Raw genomic sequence first — 19,101 nt, forward strand, 5'->3', positions numbered from 1 at the left:
TTTTTGTTGCAGTCTTTTGTGAATATACGGTGCCTTTTGTGACTAACTAAATTGAGAAGGAGAAAGTGGGTCAGAAGTATAGCCTATTTGATTTTGTTTTATGTCACTAATACAACACACATCCGTGCAATATTTCATTGATTAGGACTTTCATAATGACTTATGAGGCGGTTCATTTTAGTGAATGAAAAACGTGCAACACAACCAGTGTTCAATTGAACAAATGACCCACATTATCAGTTATTTCTATTAAAATAAATGTATAAAATAGTCAAAATTAATCTATCTATCAAATCTATCCCATTGGCTACTCGTTTAGTTTTTATTTCATCATATCTCGAAACAAACCAAGAAATGTTGGTTCTATGTATTAGGCTATATAATGAAATATAACGAATTAGAATTAAATATATAAAAAACTTTCAAGTATGTCAAGAATTTTATATATATAGGCAATTTATGGTCAATTAATAATTCAAATATATGTTTAAATAATATGTTAAAACTAGTGTATGAAATTAAAAATGTAAATTATATTATTGAATTTGAATTAGCATTTTGCTCCAAATGTTGCACATTGTCATTTTACATATTGCATTGCCATTTTTCATATTAGCCTAGGCTACATTTCAAATTGAATATCGCTACCCATAAGCTTCCATATTTCTGGACCTTTCGTACAGTTTATTACATTGCGTAGAAAGTCTGTAAAAAGTATTTTTCAAGAGTCTGCAAACATTAATTTTGTCTGACATTAACATTTTTTTGTCTGATCTGTTATATCTTTGAATGATTTTATATTTTGGCAACAGATCACACTGCTGCTGAGTGAGGTAGGCTAAATGTAATGGGACCAGCATTTTTTTTTTCGAAATATTTATAGCCTAGTAAAAGAATCGATAATGGAACCGTTAAGGAAATCGTTTAAAATGTTTTGATCCCCCTTTCTACTTATGAACCCCCTGTAGCTACAGAGCCTCCAACACCATCCCATCCAGTCTCCTTGTCGCACTCCGTCGACACCTGAGACGCCAAACATCGCGAGAGTTGGTTGCCTTGGCTGCAGCACACAGTGACGCTGAGGGATGTTTAAGGTTTAGCGGCAGAAAATAACAGATTTTGCCCAGCCGATCAGCCAAGGGAGAGGATGCACACTGCAAGGTAAGGAAACCACCTTTCACCATTCTATCGAAGCAAGTCATCTCGGTTCTTCCGACATGAAAAGAGGGCAGAGAAGACGTTTTGCTCTCTGAGTTGGGAAGTTAAGACGTAGCTGCTCTTCCACAGGCATGTGCTGATCTAGTAAACAAACATTGGGATGCATCACTGTCAGAACAGATGGTTTTAATAATTTACGCAATACGGCGTATTTCAAATGAGCGTTTTCTTTTATGCTATGCTTCTCCGCGAGGGTTGTATTGTTAACACAGGCATAGTGCGAAGGAGAGACGCGACATCTCACATGCTGTAATGTGCTGACGAAGCTGTGCACACTGTGCGTTGTGGCGGACACAACGAGCGCATCTAGAAGTTCGCCACGTAGTAGAATAAACACATGGTTGAGCCTCGATCGTGTCGATGCATGCATCAATTCTATCATATAGGGCAAATCATGCATGCATTTTCACATTCATTTTATATTTGTTATGCCGATGTAATGCAGCCTACATCATAGGGAAAATTTATATTGTAGCTTATGATTTATTTCTGACACCATCTCGTGCGTTTTAACTACAAAGCACCAAAAGACCATATGCTTCACACCATTTTCAGTGACGTAGCGGTTTCTCATCTTTTCAATACACTTGATTGTCCTCTAGACGCCAATGTCATCTGGTGGTGTTTCAGAGGCTGTGCAGGTGAGAAGCGAGAGACTGAGATGTGTAGGTCATTCAGGTGTGCTAAAAAATCTATTTATCTATCTATCTTGGTTAATTTTTATTACTTTTTTATTTATTTTTATTTTTACTGTTCAGGGACAGATCCATGTATTCCTGTCACCTACTGTTCAGGGGAAATGACAACATCATAAAATCATAATAGCATTCATCACAAAATGGCTGAAGTTTAATGAGTTGGATCAATGATGTGCACAAAAATCAGTTTTCAGCGTGACATGTTACATAAACACATAAACAAGGGGGTGGTGTCTCTCAATACATGGAAGAGGAGTGATCAAAATATAGACACCCCTCCATCCGAAGCTTCCATTTATGTTCTCTCATCACCCCCTTTCTTTAGCCATCTCCCTGTGAAAAGTAAATAAGAGCCCTGGCATGCATGCGAAAGAAGGCTACTAATTGTTATGTAAAGTTTAGAAATGAATAAATTAACATACTGATGGTCACACCTCGAGGGCCTACGCTCCCGTGTATTCATCAGCAGACAGAGCTTTCGGTCTGGCTAATTGGTTGGGGGTGTATGGGATTCCCGTAAATTTCACAACATGCTTTGGAGGGCTTATGACAGGAAGGGACAGAAAAGCGCTTGAGGGTAACTTTTATTAAACTTCTCAAGGTAGAGGAACATTTGAACTGAGTGGGGGACATTCATGTGTAAATGAAAACTCTCGTCTTCATTTGATATTAGCCAAGGTCTTTTTCTTGTGAGAGCAGTTTTCCTGCTTCATCAAGTTGAGTCTGGTTGCAGATATGCACTCTCAGCTCACATGCACTCCTCTCTCGGTGATGGTATATACACTCTCCGCAAAGGAGACACAAATAAGCAGCAGTCCATTAATGCTGAATGGAATTTAACAACAGATTGTCATAGAAATGCTTAATGAGAATTCTACTATTTCATGTACTTTTTCACAGTTTAAATACTTAGATCTAGACATCCAATACTTATACATTTTATTTGAAGAAATTATGAAAATTGCGGTACCAATACTCTCTAGAGTAGATGAGAAGTCTCAGGTCTTGCATGCAGCCCAATGGAGAATTATCATTGTTTTTTTGTTTTTTTTATGAAATGTAGAAACATATAATTAAAACAGCTTTTATATTTATTTTATGTATGTAACTGCTTACTTTATTTGCACTTACTTAGAGGGTTTTATGATAATAAAACTAATATATTTTTTTGAACAGTGAAGCCCAGTTAAACTTATCATGGACAGTGAAGAGATTTTAATGAGATTGACACTGCTGCTGGCATTCCACATGTAGTTGCTTTATTGCTTTTCAGTTTGCAAGTCTCACAGCAGTCAGTCAGTATAAATAATCATGCACATTTGGACTGTTATAACAGAAACACACTTGCATGCATTTTTATAAAATCTAAAACAGGTCGGGTAAACACCAATTTGTTAGTCGCATATCCGGTTGTGATTTATTAAAGGAACAAAACTCTTATTCAACAAGAATAATGCAGATTTATTTATTTATTTTTGCAGGAAATGCGTATGACAGACAGCAGAGTTATGAAATGAATGAGAGCTAAATGATAGCTAAAAAATCAAAATAGAGCAAATCACCCGGTTAATTTGATAAAATTAACTTGGCTTCTCAAATAACGCTTGTTTCGATTATTGTTACACCACTAGGGGGCGACAAGTGACTTTTTGTTTGTTTGTGTCATTTAATGATTCACTCAAACCAATAAAAATAAAATTATTAACCTAATTCAAAATAATAAAATATTTTTAAATGGACTTTATGTAGTTGTCTGTTCAGAATCACAGGAGAATCGTGATCTCTATTTGAAACAAAAAATCGTGATACTCAATTTATCCAGAATCGTGCAGCTCTACTCTGTGTTTTCTAGTTTTTGTCCATATTGAGCTTTTGTGTCTTATTCTTCATTAATTGTTTGTTGAAATGCTTTTAGAGAGAGAAATGGAGAAAGATGAATGATTTCAGTGGTCCAGCTGCCTTTCGAGTGCTGCTCACACGCACCTGCCTGTTTCTCATTAAACCCTGTCTGCTGGCCTGTAGCTGATAGTGAGGACCTCCTCTCACATGTAAGCTGTGTGGCAGTCTGGTTCAGTCATTATGTAACAGTTTCTGAAGCCACAAACCTCTTGGTCTCACTTTACATTTGGTATTTTAAAAAACTTTAAACCTGCAAAGTTCTTTCTGTAAAAAAGGCATGGAGCAAATTTGAATAGCTAAGCAACACTTAAAGGGTTAGTTTACCCAAAAATAGCCATAATTTACTCACCCTCAAGCCATAGGTGTACATAACTTTCTTCTTTCAGCCGAACACAATCAGAGGTATATTAAAAATATTCTGGCTCTTCCCAGCTTTAATGAGAGAGAATAGTAACCTTTTTTAAAAACTCATACAAAACGCTTCCTTCCAACATTAAAGTAATCCTTATGGCACCAGGGGATTAATAAAGGCCCTCTGAAGCGAAGCGATTCGTTTTTGTAAGAAAAATATCCATATTTATAAACAATAATGACTGGTTTCCGGTAAGGGCCGTACGCAAGTCGAGTTCCGCACGAAGATTGAGTTAACTCTGACTTAATGAATTGAATTTAATGGTAATATTTTTTTTTCTGTTTAAGTCTCTTAAAGGGATAGTTCACCCAAAAAAGAAAATTCTGTCATCATTTACTCACCCTCAAGTTGTTTCAAACCTGTATGAGTTTCTTTCTTCTGTTGAACACAAAAGAAGATGAGGAATGTTTGAAGAATGTTGGTGACCAGACAGTTGATGGACCCCATTGACTTCCATAGTATCTTTTTTCCTACTATGGAAGTCAATGGGGTCCATCAACTGTCTGGTCACCAACATTCTTCAAAATATCTTCTTTTGTGTTCAACAGAAGAAAGAAACTCATACAGGTTTGAAACAACTTGAGGGTCAGTAAATGATGACAGAATTTGAATTTTTGGGTGAACTATCCCTTTAAAGCCCTGATATACTCAGCGATTGTTCTTTTTTCGTTCTTCACTTAGGGGTAAAACGAAATTTAAAACACTTGACCGTTGGTATACTGCGAACATCCTGATGCTGCCCACACTGCTGAGAGTGGCTTATAGATATGCGCTGCGCACTTTCCTTTCAATAACAAAAAAACATACAAAAAAAAAGGACCGCCGAGAGAAAACAGTAGTTAAAAAAGCATCTGATCATAGCAATGTTGAAGTGTTTGCACGAGCTCTGCAATTAGGCACTCCAGTAAAGTCACGTCATGTTTATCTATATACAGTAGCACATTATCTTCAATAGATTTCTTTAAAGCAGCAGCTTTAGAGTATTAAAATGAAAACAACCGTGTCAGTGGCTCTTTCAGCTAGAATTACATCTTCATTTTCTACTACAAAGCATCTATTCAGTGTGTTCACGTTTTTACTCGCGGACATAAGAGCCACAGAGCACACCATCCTATTACATAAGCACCACGGACAAGTGGTAGTTCAGAGGTGTTTACATGCCGAAGCAAATCTTTCCGGAAAGCACGCTTTGGCAAGCGGTTTCGAACTCCCAAAACGAACTCCAAACAAATTTTTTTTTTGCCTGAGTTTGGTTTAAAATGATGTCACACCAGTTACATTTTGCTTGAAGAATATTTAGGCTTTTATGCTCACCAAGGTTGCATTTATTTTTGCATTTATCAAAATTACTGTAAAACAAGAAATATTGTGAATTTAAGATGTTACTTTTTAGTAGTCAATTTAACACGTCTTTGCTGAATAAAATAATTAAATTTCTTTAAAAAAGATGTTCTGACACAAACTTTTGAACGGTAGTGTATTTAGTCATTGTTATTTTTTTTTTTTTTTTTTTTATCAAAGTTCCAAGGTCTTTTTAAAGTGTGGTTTCAGTGTAGAAATAATATTTGCGGCCATAGTAGCCTATGTTCTTAGTGGTATTTACACGTTACCTATTTCTACATGCTGTGTAAAATATATTTGTAAGTTACATACTGTTTAATACCAAATTGCTGCTATTGTTTTCATGGAAAATCATTTAGTAGACATTACTACTGAAAAGTATGGATGACCCTCCCATAAATGTCAGTGTAAACATTTCAGCTGATTGCTTTCCCTGTAAACTTATTTCCTATTATTAGTGTATTTGCTTCCTAAAATGACTTGTTTAGGTCAGTTATAAAACCCTGTTGCACATTAACTAGTTTTAAAAGACTTCCACAGGCTCTCTCAAATGTAATTAAGGGAGGCGCTGCACTTTTTAATCTGCTGGCCGGTTTATTTAATGTCTCATTGTGGGGTGCATGTGAACTGTTTGCTGTTCCCATAGAAAAGATTCACAGTAGCTTTAACAAATAATTGGATTTGGAGGCACCGAACTGAACATTAATTGAAGCTGACAGTGTATTTGACATACAGGGTCATTACACAGTGTGTTTAAACCATGACAAGACCCCCTATAGGGCGTTATGCTGGTAAGGGACGTTACGATGTTGACTAGGCAATTATGATGTCAGGTAAAAAGACTCAATTTGTTACAAACACTGGTTGACCTTGTTCCGAATAGGCGTCTGTGAGTCATTGAATAGGATTTTTTTTGTTTCTTTTTTCACTCCCTCTTATTCTTTCTCTCTCTCCCTCCCATCTGTTTCTGCTTATATCTCTGACTGTGTATTATTGAAAAAGCTTGAGTCACGGACATTCCTTGAAAACCATGAAATTTCTACATAGCCATGAAGACATGGAGTTGTGGGTTGCTGTAAGGAAGTCCACACCCTGAATGCCTAAGCCACCCAAAAATGAGAGCCTCTTGGAGACTTTACTTAGCTAAAAACTACGGTCTCTCTTTCTGATATGAAAAGAACAGCATAACCCAAATGATTTTGACCCAGACAGGCTTTAAATAAAAAGGACAATATCCACATTCTTATCTCTGGCATAATAATTTCATGGTTGAGGCCACAGTGTTTATAGATGATAACGAATAGTGACGCTTCAGCAGCCAGGTTCAAGCTTGGAAACATGCTGAGAGACGGGAATTCTGAGAAAGGCACCCATTTGAAACACCAGACTATTTTTAACCCTCCCCCAGAATTCCCATGGGAGCACAGCACACATTTGTGAATGGCTACTGTAGTCTGTGCCATTGGCGCTGTGTGTGTACTACCAACCACCCGAGGAGACGCAGCGCACATATTGACGGATGCAGTTGAGCAATCCAAATTTAACCCCCGCAACCACTCTAACCCCAACGAGCCTCTGATTGGGCTTGGGGACACTTTTGTTGCATAGTGACAATGTGAACAGGTCAGCCATGAGGATAACCGTTGATATGTGGCTGGTTTTGTGTTTCTTTGCCAGGGATAAAACTATCTTTGCTTCTGGATATTGTGTTCAAATTTTTAGTTAAAGTTTAAAAGATTAGCTTTTATTCATGTCATTTCTATATAATGCTCCATTTAAGATTATTCTTAGATCTTAGAATTAGGGTTAGACAATTTTGTGCATTATTCAATTTTGTTTCAAGGTGTTTCTACTAGTGTACGTATTTATTCATCATTCTTTCAGGCAATTTTTTTTTCCAGAAAATGGCATTTAAATTGCATGGCTTAATGGAAAATAAATTTGACATCTTGCATATAAGCACACCTGTTGCAATAGATACAAGCCCACACCAATATGAAAGCCACAATTAAGGCCAAATTTAGTGGCACCTACATTTTATTTTATTATTTTATTTTAATGTCATCTTATAGTAGATCTTGAGTTAAGGTTGTTGAATGTCTTAATGTGAATGGCAGATTAAGATTACTGATGACAGGTTCTTAATGTTTAAATACTTTAGTTTTAATCTCTAAGAAAAGCTTATCTCTTAATAACAGATTTTCAGGACAAATTAGTGATGAAATTAGACCAATACGCGCTTTCATTGTCCATCCATGCAACAGCGCCACTCTATCATGGCAAAGAGGATCACAGCCAAAAATGTCCCATATGGCATTCATTGATGTTTCTGGCTATGAATGACATTTCAGTTGCTAATTTTAAGTGACATTTTGGGGTTTAATTTTATAAGCGTGTGGGCCTTCTAAAAGGCTTATTTTAATAAGCATCGATACAAGTCAATGTTTATAAAATATCTATTTAGAGATTGTGTCGTTTAAGAATGTCAGCTGATTAATATAAAATGTGTCATTGTTTTTTTTTGTTTTTAATTAATGGTGCATAGGCAATGAAACACAAAAAACAAGACCTCAAGACATTACATAATACTAATGGTCTTTCTTTTTTCTATTTGACTGACTGGCTCTATATTCGGTCTCTGTTAACTGTGTCAAGTCATATTTGCTATCTGAGTCAGGTCATTGTTTGTCTAAAACGCACTGTTTGGCATCGGCTCACATGACCGAGTCTGTCCAAACAGATAATGTTCTTTATGAGTTGTCACATGTTTTTTTGTGGTACCCTGTCTGTCCCTTTAAAGGCAGAAAGGTGGGAGGAGCTTCCTGAGGAAACAGGTGTGTGCTGATAGGGATGATGTCATTGTTTCAGAATCACCTGGAAAAACCTGCATGATTGTCAGCGAGATATACACATTCCAGCTGCTCCCGGCCGGGTCACAGATGTCTGCCAGACAGTCGCTGTAAGTACACAGACACAGGCTTATAAAGCCTTATAAGAAACGTCTTTTGTCAGCCTGAGGGTTTGTTTTACAGTTTTACGTGAGCCGCACGCCAGAGAGCTGTAGCTGACAGGTGCGATTGCAGTGTTTTAAACATTTAGTGGCTTCATTCGGGCTTTTTCATCTTTAAAGAGGGCCTTCGGTTTCTGTTTGTGTTGATAATGAACAATACTAGGCTGTGTATGGAAGTCATCATAGATTAACAGTTCGGCTTTTTCCCCAGTTGTGACCCTGTAAAGTTTTTACTTTTAGACAGTTTAACTCGTTCTTTGTCATCGCACAGATTTATTTAAACTGTTTTATGCCATAAAGTGGTCCGCTTTGCTCAGATCTGTTTTAAATGAGCTGTTGTGCTTTTTCAGAATATGAAAAATGAGACCTAGAGCGGATAGGAATCTACTGCAGGAAATTGCTAAAAATATTAGGGCTCAGAAACATGCAATGAAAACTGGTGAAGAAGTAAACAATGAAATTCCAATAGTGACCTATTTTCCATTCTGGTGTAGTATTTATGGAGCAGGTGTAGTTGTAGTCAGACAATGAGTTTATACATCACATAAGAAGCCTTTTTGCCCTCTGATGTCATTACGGTATGAGATAATACTTGACAACAGCCCTTGTGTTGGGCAATCACATGACCGAGTGAGTAAAGCATGCCTCGCTGTCAGGGAGGTGTCACTCAGTGAGGATGATGTCATTCAGGAAGTAGATCAAGTAAAGCAGGAATAGTTACTCAGACCTCTGAATCACCCGGATGGTCACTCCATTTTTTTAATGAATGATGTGAATGCAAATTTTGCGTTACATGAAGTGTTTGGGTTATTGTTTCTGGGGTTTAGATGTAAAAACGTACAGGAAGTACCTGTTTCCCCTCTCGCTTCTCTTCCTCTTGCCAAGAAAAGTGGGTTATAAATTATGTAAATCAACAGTTACAATAAATTGTAGCCAGTGTGCCCCAAAACTGAATAAGTAATAAAAAAGTGACATGCTTTTTATAAGCACTGTACATTTTGAAGTTAAATGCAGATATATTGTATTGTATTTTGTCATTTAAATATCAATTAAGAATAGATAACATCTCTAATGGAGCCAGTTAGTTTTCTTGTGCCATATGTTCAGTAACATTATCACCACTATTCTCAGAAGAATTGAATGATTTTGTCACTGGTTCAATACAAGCATTATTGCCATGGGTGAGTGGAGATGCTATGAAGATGCTGAATTTTTGTGTCTTGTTTGCTATAATTCCCTAACCAAACTCAAATGTTTCTTCTGGGACAATAATGGGGGGACAATCACCATTAATGAATGCAGTTGTGAAGTTAGGACAATTTGTCATGCCTTTGGGACGGGGGAGGAAGCAAGTGGTGGAACTAGGAGTGCAAACATTATGAATGAAACCTTTTGTTTTTGAACTTGAGCTTTTGTCTTCAGTGAATAGCCCATTGTGGGAAACTATGGCTTTTCTCTCTTAAATTGACACTACAAAAATATTGTTGTTGGGTTTTTTTTCTTTGCCTTTTTATTGTTATTATTTTGAGGGAGGTTATTTTCTGTGAAAAATTGTTAGTGATTATGTTGGATTGTGGGATTTCCTTTCATAATGTTTTGTTGTTGTTGTTGTGTGGTTTGTGTTTGATTCTCTTGTGTCTTTGTGTTTTATTCCTGTGCAGACTGGAAGATATAAAAAATAATTGGTACATGTTTTTATTTTTTATTTTATTTTACATTTTAAAATCCATTTCTGTGCAGTGACGTGTAAGAACAGTAGCCTTGTTTCTGTCTGTAATAGAATGGAATAGAACCTGTTTGGTTTGTTCAGCAGAATCAGCACAAACATCTCAAAAATCTCTGACAACACAAAATGACATGTTTGGAACTATCCTGTTATTCCACCTCCAACTTTCCCTGGCACGCTTGTGAAATGATTAGTGAGATTGTTTGAGACAGGCTATATTAGCATGTCAGAAATGGCCTTCATCATGGTTTATGGGCTTCTGATGTTCATGCTTTGGTGTGGTCAAATCTTTTTCATACTTAAATGTCCATTACAGTCACCACATCAGTCTGTTTTTCAGAAGAAAAAGCCTTTAACATCTGCCAATGTAAAGTTCAGTGTGGACTGGCCCTCCCTACCCTTCCTTCCTTTGTGTGGCCACTGAAAACCAACTATGAGTTTAGACTGGCTCTCTGTGAAAAAGCATTGCATACTCTTATCAGCCAATGGAAAATCTGGGTGTAGATGTAACTTTTTGACCACATTTGGTCGTGTCATAACTGATATCCATTTAAATCTTGATTCTATATTACAGCATACATTTATTAGCATATACTTGATGAGAATTTAAGTTCTACCAAAAATGAACTGTCATCATTTTCGCACCCTCATGTTGTTTCAAACCTTTATGAATTAAGTTATTTTGCTTAACACAATGAATGTTACTCAAACAGTTTTGGTGACCATTGACCTCCATTGTATAGACAAAACAAACAAACACTTCAGACATTTCTCAAAATATCTTCTTTTATGTGCACAGAAAAAAAAAGAAAGTTACATTTTTGTGTGAACTATGCCATTAAGGAGTTAGTGTTCTCGTTTTTTTGTAATAGAAGTAGTTTCTCAATCTGTGACACTCGTCGTATGTTTTTAATAATGAGTCTTGATGGGAGCTGCTGGCTGCTTTCCAGGTTAAACTGTTCTTATGGCCCTGTTAATTATCTCTGGGTGGAGGAAGTAACTTGCCCTACACCATGTTATTTTCATTCAGTCAGCAGTCAGTCAGTTAACAGCTTGGGGAATGTAAAATTGCTGTGTCTTTTTGAGAGATGTGTTTGTAGCATGGTGCCTGTCTGAAGAGTAATACCCCCCCACACACACACACACACACCACAACCTTTTTTTCTGTCTTCTGAGTAAGTTATGTGTTTATTCTTAAAGAACTTGGTCACTTAAGCTTAAAATAATAATTTAGCATAATTTCAATATATGGAGGATCAATTTATTGAAATTTGACCGCTAAATCACAAACCAGTAACTACGCTCTCATTAAATGCAGAGAATCCTCTGATTCTCTGTCTGACCCTATTGGGACCTGACAGCTCTGAGACTGTGACAATGATTTATTCACTCCAGATTATTCATAAACCGTCAGTACATAAAGTATGTGAATTTGGATGCAGCTCATGATTTATGTAGCCTATAGTGGGAGGGACAATCTTATAAAGAGCATTTGATTTGACAAATATATGTAGTGCAGAGTGAGTAATTGATTTTGTTGTTGTTGTATTTTCTCATATAAGGGAGTGACTATATATGCTACATTTTAAATGCATTTTAAAATAGTTTTTTTAACATGTAAGTGTACACTGTCGTAAAGATACCTCCAAAGCTAAAAAAATATATGGACTTAAAGCTATACAACTCCTGCTTTTATTTAAATCCATAAACGCATCCTTTTTCATGGGTGGGCATTGCTCAGTAGCCTAGTTCACCCGCCCCCGTTTAGTGTGTGGCGGGGGCTGGGGGCTGCAGGTAGTAGTGCCACCCCTCCCCCGCCCGTCCGCTCTCTGTCTGTCTGGATTATCACAGAGCTCAATGAACGCGCGCGGTGATTAATGTGCTGAGGAGAATCCGGAGCTCGAGAGGATACCGGTAACTGAAACTAACGGTCCCGTTGTCAAGTAACAAACCGGAGGTTTCCACTCACAACTTTGTATGGACGTACATTTGAAAAAAAGGGTGAGTTTTAAAAACATTTTCTTTAACGAAAAGTTTAGGAAGATAACGTTAGCTCAGGCATTCCTCGCAGGATTTGGTTCGGAAGAGTATTGTTCCTGAATCCATATGGTCTCGAGCAAAGCTGGAAACGTAGTCGAAGGCTTCAGAGAGAAACATTCTGAAGAAATGTCGTTTTCACATAACGTTACAAGACATGTAACTTATATAGAAATGTTTGTTTAATAGAAATATATTGGTTTGACCTAAGCGCACTAGAGCTAAAGTTAGAAGGTGAAAACGGCAGCGCTAACTTCAATGCAGCATCGATGTTTCAGAGACTAGTGTTATGTAGGCTAACGTTACATCGTGAGAAAGTTAAACTTGAACGCAACTATATAACAAGTGTTAGCTAAACGTCTGAACGTGATTTCATGTGAGAGAAAAATCTTGAAAGCCTTCGAAGAAAACAAACGTTGTCTTGCTTTAGAAACCTGTTGAGTGCCTAAATAATGTGTGGTTGTTACAGTTATGTAAAGTTACCGCCAACTAGATAATTATACCAAGTTACTTATTGATCTACTCGTTTCCTTTTAGTATTTTTTTTAGGAATCTGTGTTGATTACATGAGGAACTTGTCTATAACACTGAAGTAGCCAGTATGAATGTAACGTTAACAGATTTATTTCCGAACATTAGCAATTTTCAATAAACTTTGTTGTACAATTTGAATAATTTACAATATTTGAAGATTGAGTTGAACCTTCTGTATGGAAATTATCAATTGACTAGGGGTGTCACTGAACAATAAAACATAATTTTTTTTACATAAAATTAGAATAGCTGAAAGAGAACAGGTAAAGCAGTAAAACAATGGTGACACCAGAATAAAAATATTCATAATTCTGAACTTGAAAATACAGTAAAAAACGTTTACTGGTAAAATTAGACATTTGGCTTTATTAGGACCCACAAATATTGCCCCATTGCATTAATTATACATTATACTCAACATTAAATATAGCCTAGTAGTTTAATGTAGTACAGTTACTGAAACTTTGTAAACTTGAAATTGTTTCTAGCGCAGTACACTTGCACTTTCAATGCGGGCATTCGTTGAATCTCTTAACACAGACAAGCCACCGGGCAGATTAATGGACTTACCTGAAAAGAATAAACAATCTAAAAATGCTTTGATTCATCATACTACCAAAATTAAAAACGCAATATGGTGAGTTAAATTATGCTTTCACTTTAAATTATGTTAGCGCTTTCACTTTGAGGAAAGCGTGTCAAAATGACTATGACTAGTAGATTCGTTCGGAAAAAGGTGGACTGGCTGTTCAAGAATCACCTTTGCAGGTCAGCTCTAGTAGTCACATGTTGCACTGATGTGAAATCTGGCTAAACCCTTGGCCGAGTCAGCTTCAGATCAAACAGACCACACTAACAGGCTTTGGCACACAAAAGAAAGTGTTCGTTGGGAAAAATCCTGTTGATAGTAATGCCAAAGTAACACAACAAGCGATGCGAGTCCTGTATACTGTTTGTGCTGAGTTTTATGAAGAATGTTGTAACAATGTTAAAGGTTCAGGTAAGGAGGATGCCTAACCCTAACGCAAAACACTATTCATATCACGATACTTTGGCTTATTAAAGAGCCTACAAAACTTTAAAACAACATAATTGCAGGCTGTTAGTCAGTGCAGTTACATAATGCCAGCAGGTGGCGGCAAGGGACTGTCTCTATGAGTGAGTCATCATCAAACCGTTCATTCTAAAATGCTGATTCATTCATGAATGAAACAAGGTGTTTAATGATTGATGAGCGACATGTCACCTGGGTAACGCTAATGTTTCACTTAATGGAGATCACTGGCATTGATTCAATGCATTGAACAGCATGTGTCAAGTCATGGGAAATCACCTTGAACGTTGAAAGGATACTACGACAAAGATATCGCTTTCAACTTTTGACAACTGATGGCAATCTGATTTTTTCACAAATATGACTTGATCTAAAGGACGCAGGTATACACGCTCCGTTTCCCTATCGCTGTGTGGTGTGTGTGTTGCAGAGCTGCTTGAGCCCTGAGACTTGAGTTTGGGTTGCTTACAACGTTCATCTGGGTACATGTGTGCCATTTCACCAGATTTGTAACAAAAAATATTTATAAACCTGAGCCAGCACAGGAGAATACATCACTATGTTTCCAAATATGATAACTGTTAATAAAAGTGTAAACCCTCTCCCTGAGTTTGCATGTCTTGATGTTGAATGTCTAGAAAATGGAAATTACAGTGGATGTAGCAGGAAGTGACCAAATAATACAAATTAAGTGAACATTCGAATTAAATGCCAATATTAAAGAAGGATTTGTTGCTGCATCTGTAACAACAACAATCACCAGGCCGTTGTGAGTGTTCTGTTGGTGCCCTTTTGCAGCCAGGCAGTTGTTATAAAACGTAATGTACTGTAAACTAAAGTAAAGTAATGTAAAGTTGATTGTTAAAAAACACAATGTAACATTCATAATATAAACAGTGTTGCTTTTAACATAAACAGAGTACTTGCTTTTGATACTTTATTTGAACCAAATCAACCAATTAGTATTGCCTCTTTGTTATTATACATAACCATTAAAATGACTTAAAATACAAAGTGTATTTTTATTACCACAAATATTTACTGAATTCTCGATTACGAAAATAATGGCTTGTGACAGCCCTAGTTTTAATATATTGTGCAGCATAAGAAAACAGACTAATAATGCAGTTTGTGGATTCTCATCTGTGGAATGCCCCACTTCCGGTATTTTGCTGGTTATTCGACACATTTTTAAATCTGATGATCAGTTCTGTGGGGATGTGCACTGATGGAGAAGCCTGTCCATTGGCTTCATCCTGCAGGTATAATGGCAAATCATGAAAGTCGACATTGTGCAGCCAACCATAGACTCAGAGTATCCCTCTGCATTTTTATTATAATATAATTTTTTTACTGCACTACTTTATTGTGCGGAGCTCGGATTAGTTTTTGTAAGCGAGTGTATATAAAAAACCCCTAACCTGTTCTAACTAGAATGCCGCCACCTTTTGAAATTCACTCGCTGGACTCCGTTTCCAGTCCTATGACATTTGTATATTAACTACAAAACCAGTTTACTTAGACTTGAAAATAGCTGCCTTTGCGTTTTCTGCCATTGCTTGTTTTCAACTTTTTGAATTGGATGGCTCCTTTGTTTCTGTGGCCTTATGGGACATCCAACTCATCTGACTATGCTTTTACAGGCTGTTTAGCAGGGATGTATGCATATTCAGAAAAGGATTAGCATAGATTGATTTGTTGAAGTGACAGAAGTGTTATTCCAGATTATTAAAATAAAAAAATAGTTGACGTTGCTAATTAATTAACTTGTGTTAATTACAGCACTGAAGCCAATCCTGATGTGACTGCGGTGGTTACTGACTGATAGGCTAAATTTGCCCTATGGTTGCGTTCTCCGTCTTACCCTGTCTGTGCTGTGAAGAGAGAGTTTGTAGCGTACTGGCCCAGATTCAGGTGGCCTCACAGCTTCACAGATGGTACAAGGGAAATGCAGTTGCTTTTGCCAGGGCAAAGTGATGCTCACTAGCTCATGCTTACAGGAGAACGACTAAACTCTCCAACCATGGGTCACTCCTCTGATCCCTTGGTATGTGATCTATGCCATGTCATGGCATGCATTTATTCAGTATCTTTTGTATATAATTTTTTTTAATGCTTAAAGCTGCAGCAAGCAATTTCTGGTGAACGCTGTTAATATTTGAAATCATCAAAACAAATAGCTATACCCTTACCCAAAAGGATCCCACCCCTATCACATTCACGTATATGCTATTCAACATGTCGAATGTCTAATAGTTTACCTCCTCTACTCCTTCGATTCCATCCCTAAAACAAACATGTTTTCATGAACAGCCCCCTACATAACACTATAGTCCAAGTAACTAATTATTACAAATGTGACATGATTAAGGAGTTATAGCGGTCACTAAAAGGGGAACAAAAAGAAAAAGCATAGGAGTGTTTTCTCACTTTCGTACACACTTTAGATGCTTAAAACAGATGGGGGAAGAGGTTTAGACATTCCAGGCTTATAATGTTAATAATGCAAATGAACAAACAAGCGAAGATGACACATGAGTATATTCAAGCAATAGTCGGAATGTCTTAGTTCTGTGAAACACAGCAAATCCAACGTTACGTATTGAGAAAAAAATAAAGCAACTTCAGCGTCAGTTTTTAGTCCTTCACGTTCCTTAAGGTCTCTCTAGCGCTGGAAAGCTTCTGATATTACGGGGGTCCTACCTCATGCCCGATCATAACCCTTCTTTTAAAAGTTATATTCCCCTGGCCCTTTCCTCTTTTGTATTTTCTCTGCCATCTCCCTCGTTCTGTTAATGTCTGTCTTGTGCACTGAGCTCTCTCTCCTCCCCCATCATGAGTATATACGCCCCTTGCTGCTGATTGGCTACAAGTGTGTTTTGGTGCTCAGCCTGATCCACTTTTCAACAGCATGTTTTAAAAATCGCTTACTGCACCTTTAAGTATTTTTTGGAATAGTGCATAGAAACATAAGGACACTGTTTGTGCCTGGCTGTATCTTGTGCTTGACCACCCTATGTGCTTGCACCTCATCCTTCCAAAAACAGCACCAGGTCTTGGTCTCCATGGCAACCGCAACCCACCCTGTCTTATTTCTGTTTAGTGGAAAATAACTGTGTTTCAGCCTGGACCTATGCTTCCTCAGCACGGGGCTCCTGCTGCGGGATGATGTCAGCCTGGGTCTGATGGAGACAGTGGAGAGCGTATCATTCAGGGATGGGCCTGTTTCTGTTTCCTATCGGCCTACTAAACTTCACTCAGACGGTAAAATAACCCAAGCCGTTAGCGTGAACATTCATGGTTTACTTGTCCTTTTGCACTCCGTAAGCGGCCTTTAATAAGTAGGTTAAGGCTGATTACGTAAGCAGAGTTATGTCTTAATAATATAATTATCTGGACAGAGAATTTCCCAAACATAGCTATTGCCGCACACAGGCCTGTGCACTATCTGTCTAAACAGCATTGTTCATTTGGCATCTGATGACAAGATGGCAAAAAGCCTCTGCCGAAAACGGCCTCTAAATCACTTTCACTAAAGTAAACTGTAAAAAAGCTTTGGCCAGATAGCTTGCTTGTTTATCATTCACTTTCAGTAATAGAAATGGGGTGCCAGGACTATCAGGCTCATCCAACTGCACTGTCGCCTGGCGACATGTTTCCCTCAAGCTTTTGTCCCTGTTGGATATTTTCTCACTGTTGGTTCAAGTGAAGGTTTGGCAAAGCGGTCGGTGTCAGACTGAGGTGTGAAGCTTCTCGCCAGTGAGACATTACAGACTCCATTAGTGCCACAAATGTGCCCTGCTGGATTGAAAATGTCAGATAGCTGCGTCAGAGGTGGCGGCTGGGAGGGATGGAATTCTCTCACCCCTGCTGGCTAAATGGGCATCGCTGTTCCCGGCAGAGCCTATTATTGCAGGAATAATCCTCTAACACCTTATGTTAGATTTGGTCGGGGGATCCATCACCTTCGGCTTCTTGGCTTATCATAGTGGTTTTCCTAAAATGGAATTTGCCTTGCATGATGATTTGCTCCGTATTGCAGATGAAGTTGATGCAGTTGACCTTGTTCTCTTAGATCTCTTGTTCCTTGAGGCCTGCAGAGGCTGTTTGGTGCTCAGCATTGATTGTCTGTATGAGGTGAACTGCTGGTTGTACTAGTGCTTGTTGATCAGAGAGTGGAGTCGTTTGATGGTGGACTAAAGCCAGGCTGAAGCATCATATGTAATTAGATGCTTGCATTAAGCACACACACATATTAGCATGAATTGCATTTTATTTGACACCTCTCTATAATTAGAAAACAACGATCCACGTGTATATCATAGGGCCGTGTATCACCAAGAATCTGGTGATATGATATGCATCACTATTCAATATATTGCAATTATATATTGCAATAAAAAAAGGCTATATATTGCAATATTTCTTTAATTTTTTTAAACTGTCATAAAGAACACCACCATATGCATAAAACCAAAAATAGAAACATTTACATATTCAATATAAACGCTCAGCAGTGCGGAATCCGCGGATGGCGTCGGGATGTTAATTGAGCTCTTAGATTCAATGGTTTTCCCGAGTATTGTATTTTGGCATGGCCTTTTTTACATGACTCTTTTTGATCTCTTTAGTGGTGCCTTATAGTGGAAGTAAAATTAATCCACACTTCAGCTCTGAACACTGTGGCGGGAGCTGGTATAATTCTATAGTCTTGTGAGTTGGGTTTGCTAATGCTAACGCTAGCGATGCACTCTTGCGCTTCTCCCCTTCACCGTTACGTTCTGAGATTACACTGCAATCTAGCGTGTTTTTGAGAATCGATACAGTATCACCAAATATAATATTGCGATATTCATGTGTCTCTATTTTATTAAACCCCTAGTATATCCATGGTTTGTTTTTTAGGACATTGAGTGAATCTCTGAGACATGCTTGTTTATCAGCTTGTGGTTCACCAAAACCATGTTTACAAGAACATACTACAGCGGCAGCGCCCAGCAAGACAGTCTTAGCCACTGTCTGGGAGCTAATGAGGACCTTACAGTAGACGCTGCTAGTTCTGTTTTCTGCCAGACAGGATAATCCACCGTCTGATCAAGATAATCTGCCTGCTTGACCTGCCGTTTCGACCTGTTTCACCCCCTGCTGACCAAGCAGAGGCACACTACACAG

The 19,101-nt window shown here is 37.8% G+C and overlaps 1 protein-coding gene across 5 annotated transcripts in view; it reads left to right on the forward strand.

Annotated features, from left to right (window-relative positions):
• The first annotated feature begins 1,045 nt into the window (after positions 1 to 1,045).
• usp54a (ubiquitin specific peptidase 54a) overlaps positions 1,046 to 19,101 on the forward strand; it is a 47,925-nt gene continuing 29,869 nt past the window's right edge. For 3 of the 5 annotated variants that reach the window (XM_079634178.1, XM_079634177.1, XM_079634175.1), the window contains exon 1: positions 12,164 to 12,305. The gene's annotated coding sequence lies outside the window, so the exon portion shown is untranslated. Of the gene's footprint in view, positions 1,162 to 12,156; positions 12,306 to 19,101 lie in introns of those variants that run through there. The other 2 variants (XM_079634174.1, XM_079634176.1) reach the window with 2 other exon arrangements.

This window comes from Phoxinus phoxinus, assembly GCF_949152265.1.
Source record: "Phoxinus phoxinus genome assembly, chromosome: 14".
Taxonomy (NCBI): domain Eukaryota; kingdom Metazoa; phylum Chordata; class Actinopteri; order Cypriniformes; family Leuciscidae; genus Phoxinus; species Phoxinus phoxinus.